The sequence below is a fragment of the Agelaius tricolor genome, unplaced genomic scaffold, assembly GCF_023055355.1.
Source record: "Agelaius tricolor isolate 1412-34295 unplaced genomic scaffold, bAgeTri1.0.p SCAF_3, whole genome shotgun sequence".
NCBI lineage: Eukaryota > Metazoa > Chordata > Aves > Passeriformes > Icteridae > Agelaius > Agelaius tricolor.
In genome coordinates, this window is record NW_027269263.1 from 22,224,242 (window position 1) to 22,240,212 (window position 15,971).

The following is a 15,971-nucleotide window of genomic DNA, read 5'->3' on the forward strand; positions in this document are numbered from 1 at the left end:
AAGCATGGGGAGGGCTTTCCTCAGTGCTCTTGTTTCTAGGGCGTCACCAAGGACCATCTGAGCTCTTCCAAATCTCCTACCAAGACTCAGACATTGGCAGGGTGGGTGTTTGCAACCCTGGAGTGACTACTCATCCCGAAGGACGCTGCACTTGACACTTCCACCTGGAAGAGGTTTGCTTTGTTACCCACTCTGGCTTTTCCTGGTGGGAGCAAGACTTACCCTACGGCCATTCTCTGGTTCTGAGAGGGGTGGAGCACACTCTTCTCAGGCCACCCATGGCACAAGAGGGGACAGGGATGGATCTGTGACCACAGAGTGGATTGCCCTCCTGCAGTGAGGCTGAGAGCACCATGGGCTGCAAGGGTGCAGGCATCTATGGGCAAGGCAGGATGAGGATGAAGGAACACGAGTTCCTTTCTGTTCAGGCTGATTTCACTTTTCTTGGCTTCCAAGGGGCTCTGAGAATAGCAATTAAAGCATCGGGCTTAATTGTGGAGTATCCAATTTGGATATTAGCGTTATCTCTGCTCTCACTGCTTTCTTTTCCTCAGGATCCAATTCTGCTGCCTGCCTGCTGGCTGGGTGCCCGTTCCTTTCTTCTCATTATTACTATTTTATGGTTATTGTTAATACATTTTTTTAAAGCATTCCTGCTCTCGGTTGCTTCCAAACATGCGGGTCGCGGTCCGAGAGGGCGCCGGACGCAGGGAGCCCCGGGCGGTCCCCGCGGGGCTGCGGCTCGGCTCGGCTCGGCCGGAGGCACAGGTGCTGCCCGGGCGAGGGCTCCCCCTTCGCCCCCGCCGAGGCCGAGACCTGCTCCCTCCCTCCGGCAGTGCCAGGGCTTGGTCTCCCCTTGCCCGTACTGTCCTTCCTCCTCGTCTTCTCCCTCCCGTTTCCCCCACTGCTCACTCGCACAGCTTCCCCTCCCCGCCCCTTGATATCTCCCCCTCCCCACCATTTTCCGCGGGTATATTTAATTATTTTTAATTATTAAGCTGCTTTATTAATTCACCTTCCCATGCTTTCCCCACCTCCGAGAAGCATTCTCGGAGCTTTTATATTGCAGAGATTTTTTTTTTAATGTATTTTTAGAGTGATGCTCTGAGCACTTCCACCTCCCCGCCCCTCATCTCCCACCCGGGCAGTACCAGCGAAGAGAATGAAGAAGTTGAGCATGTCTGAGGCGGATCAGCCTTGCAGGCAGAGAGGGGGGCAGTAGCTACTCAGAGCAGCCCGAGTGCTTGAAGCAGGATTTGCTGGTATGTATGTGGGTCTGGATTTTATGACAGCTCTAAGTGTGAATCTTTTACCGAGCGAGAAAGGAGGGGAAAAGAAATAAATATCTGCGGCTTCATTAAATAAATGCCTGCATAGCTGTAAGCCCTGTCCGGCTGTGCTGGAGGAGGTGGTGGTGGGGACACTCCCAGCCATCCACCCACCCCTAGGAAAAAAAAAAAAACCAAAAAACCCCCGATCCAAGCCCGGAGAGCCGAGGGTTGTGTCGCCGGGGCCGAAGGAGGCGGGGGCCCCGTGGCAGGTGAAGCAGCCCCCGTGCCCCCAGCCCCGCGGCGGTGCGGGTGCGAGTGCGCGGCGGGCAGCGGTGCCGGCAGCACTGCAGAGGGGTGGGCACGGCCCTCGCCAGCCCTCGGGGGCTGGGCCCGGGGGTGGGCGAAATGCTGTGCGTGCATGGGGAGGGGGCCGCGGGGGGGGGGGAGCCGCTTTCTCTCCGCGATTCACATCGCGCCCGCTTTCTCGTCTCGTATGCATGCCTATCCCGGGAATGGTGTAGTCAGCCCGTATCTGAATTATTTATAGACTCGTGCCAGCTGTTTTTTTTTTTTTTAATTTTTTTTTTTTAATTCCGCTTGTGTGCACTATTGGGAAATGCGTTTTGCCTTCCTTTCTTCTCAATATATTAATGTCTTTGTTGGGGAGCGTTTTCTATCCCCTTCAGATCCCTCTAATACAGAATTGATGCTTATTTTTCCCTTCAGGAAGGGGACGCTTTGAGGATAATCATGCTTCACAGAAGAACGGCACCGACCTCCAGTTGCATTAAACACAACCTCCTCCACTAGGGCTCCAGGAAAAAAAAAAAAAGAGAGAATAATTACAAGAATAATCATTAAAAAGGCGAAAGGAATGCTTACTCTGGAACCTGCATTTGACGATCTTCACATCTCGCGCTGAATATCCTCTGAAGTGATTCTCTCCAGCTTTTGAATTTGCACCGCTTCAAGACGCAAGATTGCCACAAAGAAACCTCTATTTTTTTTACAGCCAAATAGGATTGTTTTTTAACTCATTCCCCCACATTTGCCCCCGACCCTTATTCTTCTTATGTGGATATGCAAGCAAGAAGAGGAGACTGGACATTCCCAACATGCTCTCTCCCTTGATCTGTCCGTCTAGAGGTTCTGCTTCTACAAACCAAGGTAGGGAAATTCCTGTTTCTGTGGTTTTGCTTGCAGCTCATTTTGGTACGCGGGTTTGCCCAGGGAAGATCACTCACGGTAGAACAAAAGGTTTAGAGATGCTGCTTTTAGAAGCAGATAGAGGGGAAAAAAAAACCCAACATTCACCAGACATGTTGATTCCCTCTTGGCTCATCAAATAGGACATGAAGAGAAGGCGAAAGGGTTTGACTTAGGTACCACGTTGTGAACTGGGGGAAAGTCCCTTGTGATTTTTTTTTTTTTTTTGGGCGGGGGGTGGGGGGGTGGGCAGGTGGGGTCGGGAGGAAGAACACGGCTTTATAAAGGGGTTAAAACGAAAATAATTTTCATCCATCCACCCGCAAATTGCCTCCTCCTTTTCACTGGTCCAGCCGCTCCTTGCCATGCTTTGATGCGAAAGCAGAGCTGGTCAGCAACAACAGGACACAGAAACCCGCTTGTTGCCGGGGAGGGTGGTGCATTACTGAAAACCCACGCTGGCCTCTCCATCGTGAGCGGCCTAACGCGGGGGCCGGGGCCGGGGCCCGGGGAGTGGCCGGGGCCGCCCCTGGCACCGCGGCAGGAGCCCGCCCAGCGCCGGGGCCAGTGCGCCTGCTTGCGTGGAGGTGGAGGGCTATTTTAAGTCCAAGCACGTCAAGCGACTTAGCCTGAACCTACGAGGCGCTGTATTCAGGCAACTTCACGTGTTTTAATTTATCCCCGTCCCCCTGGTGCTATCAGCGGGCAGCGTGGCCCCTCTTCGCCTCGCCCCATCCTTCCCCCTCGCCATCCCCCGCGCCTTGCAGCCCCTTCCCCAGCCCACTCGGGAGGGATGCAAAATGGCTATCGTGCCGCTCGGCTGTAGATACGCGAGAGATACCGGTGCATCCCGACCGTAACGTGACATGTGAGTCTTTCTGTAAGATGGTGGCAAGACAAAGGGAGCCGGGGGGTGCGGGAGCGCCGGGCACAAGGTGTTGAACGTCTCGGGGTTATTTTAAGCCTCAGCCCGTGCCCGCCGCGCCGCTTCGCCGGTCACGCGTGGGTCTGCGCGCCCCCACGCCGGGAGCGGCGGGGGCAGGGGGGAGCTGCTGCACGGCCCCCCCGGGGGCGGACCCCCGGCACCCTCACCGGCATCGCCAGCCCCCCGCCCAGGCTCCCCCCGAGCTGCCTCTCCCTTCCAGACCGGAAGGCTGGCAGTGGGTGGGGGGCGGCAAGAGGAGCGGGAGGCGCACCCCACGGCAGAGGGAGGAAGAAGGGGAGGGTCATCCTCCAGCCCCGCTGCGGGGTGGGGCAAGCCTTGAGGCACTCGGAGCCCTTGGTGCATCCCGAGCCTGCCGAGGCGGGGGCGCGCCTTTCCTACCACCTCCTTTGCCTGCATCCTTCCAGCAGCTCCTTGCTACATTTCTGGGGGGTTTTGTCGGCCTATTGTTAAAAACCAAGAGTGGTTCCGCGTGAAGGGGTTGAGAGCCACCATTCCTGACATATTCTGGCTGTGCTTCTATAAATATCTAAGGCTTCCCAGGGTATCCGCGCCTGGATCCTCCCTGCCTGAGCTCTCCCTCCCTCGCCGCAAGTGGGAGTAGAAAGTTTACCTGTGCGGAGAGGAGGGCGCGTGGGAGCCTTTCCCCCGTTTTCCGAAGGAATTTCTCAGGCCTCGCAGCTCCTGGATCTTCCCAGGACCCCAGCACCGGACTGGTGGGGGATTGTAGCCCCCTTCATCGGCCAGCGCTTACCCCCGAGAGAACCTAAAAGCGCAAACCGGGGGGATGCACGGAAAGGGGAGAGTGGGCTCAGTCCCTGCCCCTCTGCCCCCTACTCTGGGTTTTGCAGGCACATCGGACGGCAGAGGGGAAGGTTTTCTCGGGTGCCAGGCCCGGGTGGCAGCCGTCGGCAGCGGGGCCAGGCTGCCTGCTCCCGTCGGGAGCAATGCCCAGCTCTCTGCCCGCCGCCTGCCAGCCCTGCCCGCCGGGCACCCCGCCCCAGCGGGGCCGCATCCCTGCCACAGCCCTTCCCAGCCGTGACCAGGGCCACGCTGTGCACAGGTGGGACTTGGAGAGGGGTCTTACAGCTTTGATGCTCAGCCGTGGGAGCCAGGAGCACCGGCCCACATCCTCACTCTTTACTGCCCAGTCTCTCTGGCTGCTGCCTTTACCTGCGACTTTTCCTCATCTTCTCTGCAAGCTCCAGTATGGGCAAAAGGAGACGTCTGCTACCATTGCTTTCCCCACCATCAAGTGCAGTTACCTCAGGCTTTGCAAGCAGTGCGTGGAGGCAGCTGATCCCTCCTGAGCTGCCCCTTGGGCAGGCAGGAAGGACTGGGTGTGCAGGACTCCCAGCTCATGGGGTGCTAGTGCTGTCCCACACCCAAGGCTGTGGGGAGCAGAGCAGGGACACAGCACCCTGCCGTGTCGGGTGACCTGGTGTGCCCCAGCTGCAGCTCTGCAGAGAGCAGCAGTTTGTTCGTGGGCACAGGGTGCTCTGCAGGAGGGGAGCCGTGGGCGTGGGCAATTTTCAGCTGCTCACCCACGCCGCCCCAAAGCAGCAGCTCTTGTCGCCTCCGTTTATCTTGCTTTTCTTTGGTCCCTCACCACACCAGCTTGTCTCCTAGTCTGAGGTCTCAGAGGGCTGGGACACAACGGAACAGGTTGAGGGCAGAGTCAGGAAACAGCCCCGGGGATGGCGAGATTTGCTTCAACTTCCTCTTGGCTCAGTCATTGTTACACAGGTAACAATGCAGATCTCAGCAGAGAAAAGGAAGGAAGCATGGTGAAAGCTACAGCTCCTCTTCCCAGGGACCCTATGCTCTGATCTGTTGGCACACCTGCTGCACTAGCCAGTTCAGCCTGTGTCAGTGCTGGTGCCTGTTGTGATCCCTGTGCCAGTGAGACCATTGCTGAGCAAAGGAAGGTGTCAGCAGCAGCACCCAGCCATCCTGTTCTGGGCAAGGGTCTCAGGACACCAGTCTTGTTGGCTGAGTTCTACGTTGCATCTGTATATGCCAGAACATCATGCAAGAGATCACAGAGAGGTGGAAACTACAGAACAGGGGCAAAAATCCCAAGCTGCTATCTCCATCTAATATCTGATGCTCTGACTTGTATTATCCTCATTTTGGATTTCCACTGTTCCTGTATAAAAAGTCTATCAACCTATGAACAAGCACCTGATCCCCAAACCCTAACCTACAGGGGGAAAAGGTGATGGAATGAATTTATATTTCATCTTCCTGGGGCTGTTTCTTGTGCTTGGCTTGGAAGAGGGCAGGTGCTTCTGGCACCACTCGCTTCCAGTGCCAGAGCCGTGGAGCTGTGCTTAGATTCCCACACTGGACTCACATTGCCTGGGTTGGCACCAGGAATCAGTCTCTCTGCAGCACCATGTGGGAGGTCTGGATTTGATTCCTGGTGCTTGTTTTTCATTCTCCCAAGCTGGCAGAGGGTGGGAGCACTGTACAGATAGCACTGCTTGTATCTGCAATGGTCTCCATTCCACGTTCCCATCCTTAGGATGCACAAAAGCTGCCTATGAGATAGTCCAGACTGAGGTCTGGTCCCCTTCTTGGCCTTTAGGGAGGCCACAACTCTTCCCTGCCTGTTCTGTACTTAGCAGCATGGTTTGGTGGGCAGTGGCGAGACAGCTATCTTGCAGCTGGAAAACACACAGAGGGTTTTTTGAATTTTTACAGTTTTCTTTTTGTAAGCTGCAATTAATAAAAAAAAAATGGATTAGTTAATAGGAAAGATGGACTAGATGATCTTTCTGAGCAAAATGGCTCAGGGTATTGTGATTGCCTAATCCACCATGGAATGCTCGTGGTATCCACTCTGCCTGACATCAGGGCTCTAGGCCTGCCTGACTCTTCTGCAATTCTGTGATTAGCTCTCTTTGATATTTATTTATACTTGAGAGAAAAGCACAAAGTGTTTGGGAGAAGCAGGGCTGATCAGTTATCTGCTATTACCCTGATCTGTCCTCTGTCCACCCATCCACAAGAACTCTTTACACCAAAGTGAGTCAACTTATTAATTGTGGCTTTGCTGCAGTCAGACAGACTCGCTGCTGCCTTGGGTACCTCCCTGCGTAAAATGAAATGGCAGTTTGAAGATCACAGCACTAAAATATGTAGAAGGGGAATCAGAGGAAAATAAGATATTTGGAGCTAAGCATGGCCCACCTGCTACTACTGCCTTGTCCCTTCTTATGAGTTTTGTCATTCTGCTTTTTGCTTACAAGGTAAAGTGCCTTGTAATAGGAAGTAAAAAACCCATTTATCCAACCACAAAGGGGGCTCCACCATCCCTCTGACCTACCTTTCTTGCTTGTCTGTTTACCTAAAGACAGGAAAGAAGGTTCCTGGCAGGTATGGACTGGTGCTCACTCTGGCAAAATTAGTGCCATGGAGGTGAGTGCCTGGGAACTAGGAGATTGATGTGACCAGGTTAAATGTTAAAGCTACCTTTCATGTTGGGGAAAAAAAAAACATCCAAGCAAACCCATCGTTTATTGTTCAGGAGCTCGTTGCTTCCTTCAGCTGCAAACCACAAGCTCCCAGCTAGAATTGTACATCAGAGTGTGAACTGGTGTGTGTAAAAGTTGACCAAGTGCAGGGTGGTGATCTGTGCAAACCAAGCGGCGGTATCTCCATGTGCCTGAGGTCACTGCAGAGAAATAAATCCCCTCTCTATGCACTCAGAAACAAATGTATGGCACAAGGTAGTGTGCAAACTGTGCAAATTCAAATTCAATTCAAACCATGGCTAATTTGGACCTCTAGAGGCAAGGCTGTCTTTTATTCAGTGTTTTCTTGGAAACAGAAGAGAACACTGACTCTGGGCAGGAGAAGGGACGGACTTTTCTTTATAAAATTTTTATATATACATTGAGTATGCTTCATGTGAGAAGAATAAAAACACTTCTTTTTCCATACCCAGGGTCACCAAAAAAGTGAGGAGTGAAGGGATATGTGTTCTGAGACTTGCTGCCAGCTCATCTTCCCAATACAGCTGGTATTTTTAGACTGCAAAGTATGCTGGGTAGATCTCTTCCCTTTCTAACACAAGCAATCAAAGACTATGTTTTACATCAAAATATATACTCTAGATATATCAATATAGACGAATTGATTAAATATCTTGGGGAAAAGAAATTTTGAATGAGAGTGGTTATTGGCACAAAGTGAAAGAGATACTAGCCTGAGATCTCTGCACCATTCACTCCCTATACCTCAAACCCCATCTGCAAAAAAGGTTCAGAACTGAAGAGTCACTGAAAGTGGCTGAGGTAAAAGGCTAGATTGCTAGCTCTGAATACTGAAGATGTTTCTGTATTCCCAAAGCACATACAGTATTACTAACATTGGTGTGCAAGGCTGTGCTGAAACATTTATAGGAAAGAAACACTCTAAAGGGAAAAATGTGAATTTGATCTTCATGTTTGGTGGCTTATCTGTACTGATTGCTCCTCCACTAAAACAGGTGCAGGGCCACCAGGTTGTCTGGCCTGAATAATCCATGGGATATTATTCTGCCACTCCTGCACACCCCTGGCATTTTGGGGTTGTAGGAGCTCACCTCCAATTAACTGTCCATGGGACAAACTCTTAAGTTGCTTCTCAAGGTAGCAGTCAGCCTAGTCTACTTTGGCTGTGTATAGCTATTTAGTTATGGTTACAGTTTTTGCTTACTGTACTTCCAGTCTGGATTTTCAAACACGGATCAAGTATTAAGCAGTGTAGCTACCACCCTCCTCCAAACCCACTGTCCAGCCCATGTGTGAGCTCTGTATACAGAATACAGATTGTATACAATCCTTGTTTGCTCAAAACAGTGAAATGATCTGTCTAGAACCTATTTCCAGATGTGGTTTAGCTCTGCTTAGGTAACTATGTTCTGTTTGAGGGCAGCACTTCCAAGAGAGGGAAGGACTGGGGGGAGTGTGCGGGAGTGAACTGAGACGATGATCACAGAGCAGAGAAAACAAGACCTGTAAAGGAAGAATGAGAGAGACTTAGGGAAGCTCAGTCTGGAGAAAAGACAACTGTGGGTGGATCTTTAGCTGTCTGCAAATACATAAAAGACTGTTACAGAAAGAAGACAGGGGCCAATTATTCTCATTAGTCACAGAGGACAGATCAGGAAATAAATGACTTTAAGATGAAGCAGAGAGAATACAGATTAAACATCAAATTAAATGTTTACTGCGCTAATGTTTTAGTGACAGTAGAAGAGCTGATAAATTTGGCAGATTAGCTGTGACTGACAATATTTAAAGCTAGATGTAGGTGCTGAACTATTGGGATTTTGTATCTAAATAAAGTCTGTCTCCAGTGAACCTCAGATCATGATATTTGCATGCCTAACCAAACAACTTTGGAAGAAAGATAATGAGGTTGATTTGTCCTGTGTGCAGGAGGGAGAGACTGTCCCATTGGAGGAACCTGATTGGGTTTGCTTCTGTGCAACAAATCTAATATGGGACCTGTAGGAATCAAAATTATGGTGTCAACTGGTGACACAGCTTGTGTGTATCAGGAGCTCCCCAAAGATGCCTGCTTTACAAAACCTCTGGTAGGTTGTGACAGCTCATACTGTCCAGGGGACTGGCAAGAGCTGCAGTATAGAAATCGGGCAGAAGAGGCTTACAAACATGTCTTGTGTGAATGATGCTTTAGTATTTGCAGGCACAGTTATGGAATCCTGGGATAAGTTGGGCTGTTTAGATTGAGACCATGTTTCTTTCATTCAGAATCCTCACCTGTCTGTAGCCACTACTTTCAAGGCTTTGCACTATCACAGCATCTGAATAGCTGCTGTGCCAAAACCTGATACTGCAGGGGGAGGGGAGGTTGTTGGTCACACACTGAGAGATGTGAAAATTCACACCTTGCTATTTCATGATGTCATTTTTTTGTCTTGCAAGATGAGATACAGTTTAAAAACACCTTCTTTTTACTCCTCTTTGCTGCTTCCAGAAGATAAAGTGGGATATGGGCAGCCATGAGCATTGTGGTTTCTGAGGATCATCGCTCCACTAGCCAGCCTTCACAGTCACATCTCTTTGTGCTCTGAGTTGGAGGAGCTTTCTGTGCCTGCTTGGGGTTTGGATAAACAGCTCTGGCAGTGAAGTTCTGTGAGGGATCTTCCCACCTCGGGTCAGTAGAGGTTCCCTTGCCAGAGGCTGAGATGGCTGAAAGGGATGTTTTGGACTTGTGAGTTTGGCCAGCATCAGGAATGTGCTGTGCGGCCTAAGGCCTGTACCAGTGTAAATCCTCCTGTGCACCAGCAGAAATGGCGACTGTGGTGCAGGCCTGCTGGTGGATTACACTATTTTAAAAAAGAGTGACAAGCATGTAATCCTGACCTCTGGTGTTTTTTTCTGGGAATCGGGAATTTTCTATACAGGTGTCCAGGACACACTGACCCAAATGGAGGAAATGACACAATACACTCTCTTATTATACTTGGATTTCACTTTTTTATTTAGCTTCTTCACCTAATCTCTTAGTTAAGGTTGCCATGCTCTTTTGGGAGATAATATATACAACTCTCTCACATGGATGTAGTTTCTTGCACGTATGACCTGTAAAGAACTTAGAGGATTTTTCAAAATGAAACAAATGTAAAACTACTAAATTCACTACTTCAAAACGGACTAGGAGATGAGATGGCTACTTGAAGCCAGCTGAGGCAGATAAAATCTGGTGTCACCAAGCTGATGATAATTTACTAGTGCAAATGCCATGTCCTACATCACAGCTGATTGCCTAATGAACAGAAAATTGTTTTCAGGTGATAGGCATAATAGCCTCATGGATAGCTTAAGATTGCAGCGGTCCCATGTTGTTACCTCTGGCTGAGGGCCATGAACAGGATACAGTGGGGCATGAGTAGTTCAGAGATTGAAGTCTGTCATAACAAAGGACTGTGGTTTCCCTGTGTCACATGAGACTTCTACTCACAGCTGGAAACGAGGTACTGGAGATACACAGTGGCTCTTTGGAATGAGAAAGGTGTAGGTCCTAAGTCAACACCACCTGGAAATGAATTGCAGAAGAACTGCTAGGATCCTAAAGCCAAGGGCAATCCCAACTCTTCACAGCAGTGGTTCTGAAGCCTGTGCAGTGAGAAGAATGGCTCCACTGCTGCATGGAAAGGTGTCAGGGTGCTGCCACCTGCTTCAGGAGGAGGATGGAGGAAGGGTTGCTGCTGTAAATTTGCTGCTGGCTCTTTGTGCCAGGTAAAGCAGGATGTTGTTTAATTGTACACAGCTGGATTGCTGGGGAATTTCTGTAACAAGGCTTTGCTTAGAAATGCATTTGAAGTGCATTGTGGCAGAGGAAATGCACTAGAACGCACTAACTGGCGGCTACTGGCACGTAGGCATACGCTTGTATGGAAAGCACACGGGAAGGATCTGCATGTCCCTGCACCCCTCTCTCTCCTCCTCTATAATTCTCTATTATTGCTGGCTGCTGTAGTCAGTGGCCTAAGTATCTCAGGGGAGATTCCCTCCTGTCAGACGTGTGTTTCGGGAGAGGCAAGCTGAAACATCAGAGGCTGACAATCCCCAAGGGAGAGTCTAATGAAAGCGACAGAATGACATAAGCTGTTCTCGTAGTCTCTCCCTTTCAGCTCTCCACGTTTTTGGTGCAGCTTGAAATTACCCTCTAATTTATTGCTGAAAAGGTGACTATCATATATAATTGAAATTATATAGATAGTGTCCTGAAGTGTTGGAAGTCAAAGTATAAAAATCAGCGTGGATGTGGTCTGCGGTACTGTCTTTCTGGAAGGAAGCTTTTAAGACTCAGTCTGAAAGTAACAGTGGTAAATGCCATGAAAGCATAAATAGACTCTCAGGAAAGACATTGCAATAATTTCATTAAGTGATGGGGCACCAGTATCCTAAATAGGAGGAGACAAAAATTAAGTAGTTTAGAAAAAGAGGATAGCTGTGGGATGGCTGCCTTGAAAGATACAGTGCGTTTTGCAGAAAGCACTTTGAATCCCTGGTTTGGAAGTTTGTGAACTTTCAAACCAGGGATTCAGAGAGAGAGCCAGGATCATGCGTTAACCATTTTTAATTTGCAACATTTCTATGTAGAGTAAAGGGGCACCAAGGCTCTCTGAACTTCCGGACTCAGAGAACTTTGCAGGATCTGAATGCCTGTACCTCTGTGCTGTCTGAAGCAGCAGCTGGCTGTCACAGAGGGTATCATACATGAGCAACCCTTTCTGCATAATGGCCTTTTTCTTACTGGAGGGCATAATAACTTTCAGAAACCAGGAGATGCATAGATGAGGGCTGTTTAACGACATGCCTTGCCTTGATAGTCTTCTATGGTTTTTTTTGTTAGGGCAGATTGATTCCTGATTTCAGCTTTTGACATTAGAGAAGATGATTAATGTTTTTGACAGAAGAGGTTTGGAAACAGGTTAACTGCCCAACCGCAAAAAAAAAAAAAAGTAATTTCAGAGGTTTTGCTACTTGTGCACTGAGCTTAATTAGAGTGTTTATGTGTTTTCATGAAAAAGCAGAGAAAAGAATAGCTAGCAGCCTGGTGGGCAGAAAACTAACAGGGTTTTGTGTGACGCATCCTTATTCTGCATACTTCGAAGTGGGGACTTGCCCCTGAGGTTGTCCTAGCCAAGATGAGGGCTCAGACTACTGGGTCCTCTGCAGTAATGCTTTCTCAGTTGGAAGTTTTCCAGTTGGAACTGTTCTACTTTATATAAATGCCTATTCATTGTGCTGGAGAGGGAGTGCTCTAACGACCGGGCTGTGGAGGTAGTTTGTTTCTTTGGCCCAATACAAAGTAATTACTTATAAAAAGAGAATTTATTTCAACCTGAAAGAAATGGAGGCACAGGCTCTGTAGCCCAGAGGCAGTGGAGTCCTCTGAGACATGGGAGACATGGGAGCTAATTCTTCCTCCAAATTAGTCAGTGCAGGTTTGTTCTTGTTCTGCTTTGGATGTGTTTGTTTTTTCCCGGTGACATGAAAACAAAATGTTTCATTTAGCATTGAGCTCCGGTGCTGATTCCAGGTGGGGAATAAAGTGACAGGAGGAGGTGAATTCCCAGGAAACAAAGACCAGATCCTCAGGCAAGTGCTCCTAAACTAAGGATGAGGGATGAGAACTATGGACTCTGTGACAGAAAAGCAGAGTTACTGCTCCAATGAAAATTTTTATCGTTTCCTATAATGTGCAGGTAACTCTTTACAATTGTCTCCGGATCTTTAAAATCACTTGGGATTTTCATTCCTGCAGTTCATATCCCTTAGTATATCCTCTCTCATCGTTTGTTATACATTTGCTTTTATAAGCTTGGTGAGATGTTTGATTTTTATATGGAAAGGCTTTTTCCAGAAGTGAACACTGGCTGTGGGAGACTTGTTTCCAGAAGAACTCCAGGGAGTCAGTGGAGAAAGACCACTTTTGAAGGGCTTTTTTTCTTTGAAGGGCAGTGTAGAGCAGGAGCCCCATGGATGTGCTCCAGCTTGCCCTCTCGAAAAGCTAATCCTTATTGACTAAGGTCAAAGGTAGCCTACATAGATGAGCTTTCTGAAAGCTTTTAATTATCTCTTTGTTCTGCGTGTATGCATTTTAAGCATGTACTGGGTTGGGAGCTAGAAGAGACAAGAGGTGTATTAAATTATTACTCTTTCACCACCCAGTTTGGAAAACAATCATGTTCCATGAGGAATCCAAAATCTCCTAATGCCTGTTTCTCTGTCTTGTGTCTTGTCCTCTGTAAGAAGACTGCGTACCTGATAGTCCATCTCCTTTTGAACTCGAAGGCCTGGAGGTTCCTTAGTCTGTGCCCAATGTAAATGGTTCTCAAACATCATTTGAATTTGCAAGTAACACCATTGTCCCTTTAGGTGAACTGAGCCACGATTTATGGATTTCTCAGACCTTGCTTTCACACCAGACAGTGGCAAGCTGGTGCATGAGGTCTGTTGACATGACCAGATATAAGGATGGTCTGTGGCACCCCACAGAGATCTGTTTCTCTGGATGTTACAGGTTAAGGAGACATGGACCAGGGCTTGCTGCTTGTAACACCACTGTGTCCCCAGGAGGGAGCTAGTTTAAGAATGACGTTTTATAATGTGTCTTCGTACATTTTTTCCTGCATGCATTTAGAAGCATTGCCCATCTTCATCAAGGCACATCTTTCCTAAGAAAATACTGCTTGCATGAAGCAGTGATGAAGCATAAAAATCAAACAAAACAGAAAATTAGAGAGAAGGTTTGCCCTGATAGTCTGTGTGCTTTTAAGTTCACAGGGTAATACAGAAATTTGTGTGTCCTCTAAAGTGACAGTCTTCTGTGATAGTGCAGTTCAGCAACTGTTTCAATGTGTGCCTGTACAAGGGTGCAGCTGCAGCCCAGAGCCTGGCTCCACTGTCCCTTCAAAATGGGCAATCTTGGCATTGGTTGTGGATTCAGCATCAGACTGGATTCACTTTGGATATCTGTTCTGTGGTACAAGACATGAGGGCTTCCAATATTTATTTGAATCAGCTTCATTTTGAAGTATTTTTGTTTATAAACTTGTTCACTTTTGTCACTGGAGGGACATCATAAAGAGCTATTTAGGTACTGTCTAGGCTGCTCTTTCAGTGCCTGCAATGAATGCTGCATTAATGCTTCATGTTAATACAAAAGGTGCTGTTTTTTTCCTTGTGTCTGATGATTTCCTTTTTTCTAAAATGTTAAATAACGTGATTATAAGGATCCAACAGATTCTTAAACACTTCTTTTCCATGTAAGTTTTCAGGTGTTTTCTTAATTGTGTAATGTATTGCTTTTCCTGCAGTATGAAACAGGAGTGGGTATAGAATCTAGCTGACATTCAGTTTTGGGATCAGATTAAGTTGTGTCAGGTTTGCTTCCCCAAATCCTCATGGACTGTGCCTGGGGGAGAAAAATCAATGCTCTCTGGTAGAACTGCTTAAAATGACTGTATTTGGCATAGTTGAAATTTCCATCTGAACAAAATTTGAGACTTTTAAGGCAAATTAATTGTGTTTTCTCATAATCTGAACTACTTTGAAAGAGTGATATAAAATGGTTTTAAAGCTGCAGGACAAAAATTGATGGAAAAATCCTAGAACTTGATTTTACAGTCAGAGATCCAGAGGGAGAGGGGAAAAAACCATGAAAAACTTAAATTTCCTTTTAAATTTCTGATTTCCTTATAGGATGTCTAAATAATTAGTGGCAAAAATGTTTGGTCCAATGCTCCTCCTGCATAGGACAAACCTATGTGTGTTACTTAGTTGAAGCCTTGGGGTTTAAAGAGTTTGTATGCAAAAGACTCAGCTTGAATCTTGGCTTTACTGAAATGCCACATTTATTACACCAGCCAAAGCAATACAGAACTTGGATAAAATCATCTGGAGATCATATGTTGCATGGAATATTAGAATAGCAATGTAAAGAGAAGGTAAGCTTCACTCAGGAGGAGGATGTTAAGCTGTGCCTCTCATAACTGGCAATGAGACATGAAACATTGATACCAGTAAACAGAAGAACATACTGGGGAACAGCTGTAGAACCTTGAGCAGAACTTGTGGTGTGCTGTATGGATGGATGGAGCTCCTCAGTGCAAAACTGAAGGGCTTGGAGAAGGTGTAATTGGGAATCATCTTGTTGTGTGCTAGACTGGGAAGGTAAAAGCCACACTAAGCTTTCTCTTGGCCATAGTCAGCTCCCAGTTTGGTGAAGCCAAGCTGACCACCTCCATCCTGGTTGAGCTGGTCTAGTACATGCTGATCAGCATTTGGCAGAAAGCAGCTCTCCTTGGTCTGTGCCTGGAGATACGGTCAGGTGGTTTGGATGGGGCTCCTCTGCTTTAGATACATGCCTAGGTCTGGTCTTTCTTTTCAACTAGAAGCACACTGGTCTCCTGCCCGGAAGACCCTTGGGCTTCGAGTAAGTGCAAAGTGTGGGGAAGGTGTATGTGTGCATCTGTGCCATCTCATGTTTTCTGAACATACAAAGGACAGACACAGTTTTGTATTTTTATGCAACCCACTTTGTTTTCTCTCTGCTGAGATGGGTTCTGTAATAAAGATCTTTGTTATGGTGCTAAAAACTGTCATGAATCCAGCCAATTCACACATGTTGCGGCTTTTCAAGTGACTTGAGTTGTGCTTAGCTTCCTTTGTCCCTTCTGAGTCTGGAAAGGTAATCAGAAAACCTTCTCTTGATGCTGATGAGGGGGATGTGAGCTAACAGGGATTATGAGAATAGGTTGTGGCCAGAAGACAGATTTATACACTTTGTTGGACTTTCACTGGCTGTAAATTGCATTCTGGTCCCACTAAAACCTGGACTGTGAAGGACTGAGAGAGCTGACACGTTTACCCACCCACACTGGCAGTACATACTCATGGGAGAGGGTGGGAGGGAGTAGCCGTTGCTTTATTTTGGACTTTTCTTTGAAGAGGGAAGCTGATGCTACTCTTGTGTGGTAGATGTGCCCCCTTCATCTGGGTCCCAGAGCAGAAGGGCAGCAG

At 47.8% G+C, this 15,971-nt stretch overlaps 1 protein-coding gene across 4 annotated transcripts in view; it reads left to right on the plus strand.

Annotated features, from left to right (window-relative positions):
* Positions 1–1,120: 1,120 nt before the first annotated feature.
* GRIN2B (glutamate ionotropic receptor NMDA type subunit 2B) overlaps positions 1,121–15,971 on the plus strand; it is a 225,741-nt gene continuing 210,890 nt past the window's right edge. The window contains exons 1-2 of one of the 4 annotated variants that reach the window (XM_071423094.1): positions 1,121–1,262; positions 1,998–2,438. The gene's annotated coding sequence lies outside the window, so the exon portion shown is untranslated. Of the gene's footprint in view, positions 1,263–1,389; positions 1,541–1,664; positions 1,682–1,706; positions 2,439–15,971 lie in introns of those variants that run through there. The other 3 variants (XM_071423095.1, XM_071423096.1, XM_071423093.1) reach the window with 3 other exon arrangements.